Below are 5135 nucleotides of genomic sequence, written 5' to 3'. Positions count from 1 at the left end.
TGGCGTGTGTCTGCGTGCACTGTGTACTATGTGTGGTGTGCATGCGTGTGCATGAGCTCATACAGTGTGTGGCGTGTGTCTGCGTGCACTGTGTACTATGTGTTGTGTGCATGCGTGTGCATGTCTCGTGCGTAGTGTGTGGCGTGTGTCTGCGTGCACTGTGTACTATGTGTGGTGTGCATGCGTGTGCATGAGCTCGTGCGCAGTGTGTGGCGTGTGTCTGCGTGCACTGTGTACTATGTGTGGTGTGCATGCGTGTGCATGAGCTCATACAGTGTGTGGCGTGTGTCTGCGTGCACTGTGTACTATGTGTTGTGTGCATGCGTGTGCATGTCTCGTGCGTAGTGTGTGGCGTGTGTCTGCGTGCACTGTGTACTATGTGTGGTGTACATGTGTGTGCATGAGCTCGCACGTAGTGTGTGGTGCGTGTCCACGTGCACTGTGAACTATGTGTGGTGTGCATGCGTGTGCATGAGCTCGTACGGAGTGTGTGGTGTGTGCATGTGTGTGTGGCGTGTGCACACGTGCACTGTGTACGGAGATGTTTTTGTGCACAAACCGGGATCCCCACGTGCCCAGAAGTGGAGGAGCCACGTGCAGGGGACGCCCTCCAAGGCCACCGACGGGTCTGTGCTTCGGGAGTGCAACGGGCCCTCGTGAGCCCCAAGAAGGGGAGGCTCCGGGGTGGGGCCATGAGCCGTGCTGTCCCCTGGAGGCACTGGCATGTCCCTGGGGAGGCCTCCGTGCCCGCCACCCAGACTGCGGCGCTGCACGTACCTCCAGGAAGCGAGTGGCTACGGTCTGGTCATCTTGGCTCAGCACCAGATTGTCTACGAACATCCAGAAGAAGGGCTGCTGGCTGCCTGGCCTGGGCCTCGCGTACTGCAGGACGCGGTGGAACTGGAACAGGTACCACGCTGGGTGGTGGGGGGGAGGGTGTGTACGTGTGTGGGGGCGGTGCCCGTGAGGGGACAGGGCGGGAGCGGGAGGCTGAGGGGCTGGGGGGCAGGGGCGACTGCAGGAGGGCCACTCTGGCGTGGCTGGCCTGCTGCGGGCCCCACCTACTCCCCAGGGCAGGCCTGTCCCTGCCAGAGCGGCTGAGCCTCAAGGGCCCCGGGGTCCGTGTGGCCCCGAGCGCAGACCCCAGACTCACCCAGGCGCCCTGCGTTAGGAAGGGACGACGCAGGGCGAGAGAAGCCCGCGGGCAGAGCACTTGCGACAGGGACACAGAGCACAGCAGGTGAGGGTCAGGCAGCTTCCGCGGTGACGGATCCCCCCCCCAACTCTCAGATGCAGCGTGGCTTCCCGTGGGTCAAACCCACCAAACCGTACTCGCTGAGTGGACAGGCTACTCGTGCGGGTGAGGCCGAGGACAACTGTTTCTCAGAATGCCGCTGTCCCTCAGGATGCAGGAGGGTGTGGGGACGAGAGGGCCCGGATGCGGGCAGACCGCCGTCTCTTACCCGGAGGATGGTCGCAGGCGTGGCCAAGGGCGGGTGTGGAGCCGTACACGAGGTCGAACGGACCCCATCCTTCCACCTGCGGGAGACAGCACACTGTCCTGCCGGAACAGCCCTGTCCGCTGCAGGCTTTCAGGGGCCAAGTGTCCCCACAGCAGCGGGCACCTCATGTGTCCAGGTGGGGGGATTACGACGAGGCTGAGCCCCTGCAGAGCCCCCCGGTGGGGCAGTGAGGCCCACCAGTCAGTCCTGCCGCGGTGGTTCTTGGTCGCCACTGGCCTCGGGGACGCGCGGAGCCCGGCCTCCATCCTCTGAGGGGAGGCCAGCCCTCCGCAGGGCACTCGGGGTCTGAGGTGACCCCTCTGCGCCTTACAGAAGCGCCCCTGGGAAGGTTGGCACAGTGACGCGCCAGGATTCACGTGGAATCCGTGTGTGCCCTCGACGTGACATCCGGCGGCCCGGAGCTAACCTGCCAGCCGGTCACTGCAGGCCCGCGGAAAATGATAAAATCCACCCCCACTCACGCCTGAGCAGACAACAAAAGGATGCTCTTCAAGAACAGGTGCTCCTCTCCGGGCGGCCTGAGGGATTCCCACTAACGACAATCCCAGCCCCTGTCTTTCTACTAAAATAAATTAACGAGAGACCCAGATACCGGACCCCTGGTTTCCTAATAGCCCCTGCCCCCTGGACTGTCCCCCGAACTGCTCAGCAAGAGCCTGCATCCTACGGTAAGCCCCCAAACCTTGCGCCGCCTCCACCCTGTCCCCTTGTCCCCAAGGGCTAATGTCGCTGAGTGTGACCCTGGGGGGGTCTGGCCGCGGGGCTCTGGCCCAGCTTACGGCAGGGGTGTCTGGACAGAGGAGAGCGGGTCAGGGGCGCAAGGCGCCGAGTGCGGGCTGACGGTTCCAGATAAGCAACCCGACAGTTAGCCGCTGACCCCCCAAACCTGTCACGGTGAAGCCGCGCACAGAGAAAGACGGAGTCTAAGCGAGAACTCCCAGTTCCCCCCCAAATCCCTCCCCTCCAGCCTGGAACAGAAACCCGCCGGAGTTCACTTTAAATCTCCTGGAAACCCACAGCCAGGAGCAGGTGGGGACGGCCGCTCCCCATCTCTAGGAGGGGCTGCGAGCAGTCCGGTCCGTGTCACAGGCCTCGTGAAAGGAAGTGAGGTCGGAGGGGTGGCGCGGGGCGCTGAGCGATGCCACGCACCCCGGAGCCGGGGTTGCTGTAACAGGTGTCCCCATGGCTACTGAGAGAACACAGATTTCGAGTATCACTATCGAAAACGATGGCACACGTTGCTGATGATCATAGGCGTCACGTGACTATCAATGATAGAGGCCACAGGCTAGCCGTAGAAAACAAGTGTCCCGCCTTGCTACTGACCGCAGGCTTCGCTAGGGAAGGCGGGTGTCTGGGAGCCATAGCCAGTGGGCAGGGAGATGTCCCTGTCCTGTTGCACACCCTGTCTGAGGACTCGGCCCTGGGGTTGGGATGAGCATCATGCGGGGGCACGCTCCGGAAATGCCCCACAGTGGGTTGTCCACAGGGGGTGGGGTGAGGGCAGATGTGGGGTCTCGGATGAGGTCCATGGTAATGAAGGTTAAGGGCAGGGGGTTCGGGTGTGCCCCGCCCCGTGAAGAGACCTGCGCTGGCTTCGGGGCAGGGGAGCCCGGGGCAGGACGAGGCTGCTGGGCTCCCCCAGGCACGGCCAGAGAGGAGGACTAGCTCCTCGGACCATGGGCTCCCGGGCTGGCCGGGGTGCAGAACGCTGAGGCAGGGCAGAGCAGGACCCCCACCGGGCCCCTCCTTGTGACCAGCCGGCCCCAAACCCTCTGCCCACGGGTGGTGGTTCGCAGGACCATGGGCTCCAATCCTCTCTCCTGTTGCCAGAGCCCGACGGACCAGGTCCTCCTGGCTTCCCAGCCCCTTCCCGCCAGCTGGGAAGGGCTCCGGGCTCAGCGGTGTCCTGTTGAGTCATCGGGAGGCACTTCCTCCAAGGCCACTGTCTGGGCCAGCAGGAAATAGCCTTCGAGGGAGCCGGAACATTCTGCCGCCGTGTTCGGAGGATGCCCCCAAACAGTGACTGGCTGTTCAGTTCAAGACTTTCTGTGAGATGGCGGGCGGGATTAAGCCCACATTCTGGGCAGCACCGTCCCCAGTGCTGGGACTGGCCCCTGGCATTTCAACCCCTCGGCTGGAGGTCGGGCCCACGGCTCTGCTCTGGGCTGTGGGCAGTGTGGGGGCCACGAAAACCACCCTCTCCTCTCTCCCACTGCCCGTGGGGTGCCTGCCATCCCTGCAAGCCACACGCCCCGGCCCCCACGGGATGTCCCGCACACCTGAGCTCACCCTGGCCCCAGAGGCACACGGTACTACTTACGTCCCTCCTCACAACATCCGTGACATCGTCCAAGTGCTTCAGTCCTCCCGGGGTGGAACCACTCTCCAAGAAGCCCAGACTCTCGAGCTCTGCAAGGGGAGACATGAGGAGGGCACAGAAGGGCCAGCGTTTGACCCCCGCAGAATGAAATGGCCAAAGACTGACCCGAAAACATGAGCAAACACTCTGTTTAACCAGGCGACTGGGGCTGAGGATGAAGCCGTTCGTGACATTCCACACCAAGCAAGCCAACTCGACTGTGTATTGATTTAAGTCAAGGAATTTGTTGCAGAAGCAGGCCTTCCGGGGCTGTGGTGTCATGCTCCGGGTTAGGAAATCCGCCAGGCTGCGGTGTGCAGGCTGAGGTCACCCAGCCAGGCTGTGGGACACGTGGGCATGGCTGCGGGAGCCCCGGGCACCGCCTCACAGAGCCCTCGGCCTGCTGGTGGGAAGACGAGTGCAGGAAGGACCTTACACATTAGACCAAGGGATGCACCGTCCGGGCGGGGTGGCCTGGGGCCGTGCCTCCTGGCTCCTTCGCCGGCACCAGGTTCGCAGCTGGGGTGCCCGTGAGGCCGCTGGGACCGTGGTGCGCAAGGCTCGCAGGGAACATTCTCCGGCTCCCGTCCCCAGTGCAGGACCCCCAGTCCTCTCACTACGCTCACCTCTCCTGATGTCCCCAAAGAGGGACAGCACCCGGACTGGCTCTCTCTTCCACACGGGCACTGTTTTATACGTCTCCAGGGGATTCTCCTATTAAAAACACAGTTCTCATGGTGACTCGGTTGCGGAGCCTGCGAAGCACAAGGAAAATTCTTTCTGGTCCCGCAGAGGCATCTCCCCATCGAGGGAGACAGGCCCTGCTCTGCCCACGCGGCCCCCCAGGCTGAGGTCTGCAGCCCTCACCCCCACCGGGTCATCTCGAGCAGGGGAAAGGCAGGAGCGAGGGGCTTTTCCTGATCGTGGAGGAAGATAATTCTATCTGAGAGGAAGCACTTCCTCTGGATTTCTTGGGGGATCCTGAATAGGTACAGCAGTGGGATTCCCCGACTCCTCTCCTTTCCCGTGTGGGCTCTCGGTGTGGTCCCTGAGCCACCTGGCAGCCCTCAGAGCTCCCAGCTGAGGACAAAGGACCGGAGAGCCGGGGGAGGACACACACCCACCCCTTCCAGGACCCCCAATCGTGAATCCAGGAGGATGCACTTGGGGGTGCCTGGCCTCCCACAAACAGGGCATCAAGCCACCACCTGGCTGGGAGCAGGCCTGAGCAGGAGCCCCAGAGCCACAGG

The 5135-nt window shown here is 63.2% G+C and overlaps 1 non-coding gene across 2 annotated transcripts; it reads right to left on the bottom strand.

Moving 5' to 3' along the window:
- Positions 1 to 108: 108 nt before the first annotated feature.
- Positions 109 to 5043, bottom strand: LOC115944417 (uncharacterized). Of its 2 annotated transcripts, XR_014141751.1 has the most exons (4): positions 4512 to 5043; positions 1626 to 3935; positions 1464 to 1539; positions 109 to 917 (listed from the first exon to the last, which is right to left on the bottom strand). It is a non-coding gene; the product is annotated as an uncharacterized LOC115944417 (transcript). The 2 variants fall into 2 exon arrangements; XR_014141750.1 differs by having other exon boundaries at positions 110 to 917; positions 1464 to 3935.
- Positions 5044 to 5135: the final 92 nt, after the last annotated feature.

This window comes from Leptonychotes weddellii, unplaced genomic scaffold (genome assembly GCF_054177405.1).
Source record: "Leptonychotes weddellii isolate Sample4059 unplaced genomic scaffold, ASM5417740v2 HiC_scaffold_14544, whole genome shotgun sequence".
Classification (NCBI taxonomy): Eukaryota; Metazoa; Chordata; class Mammalia; order Carnivora; family Phocidae; genus Leptonychotes; species Leptonychotes weddellii.
Note: the sequence above shows the minus strand (reverse complement) of the source record. Positions and strands in the feature narration are given on the sequence as shown.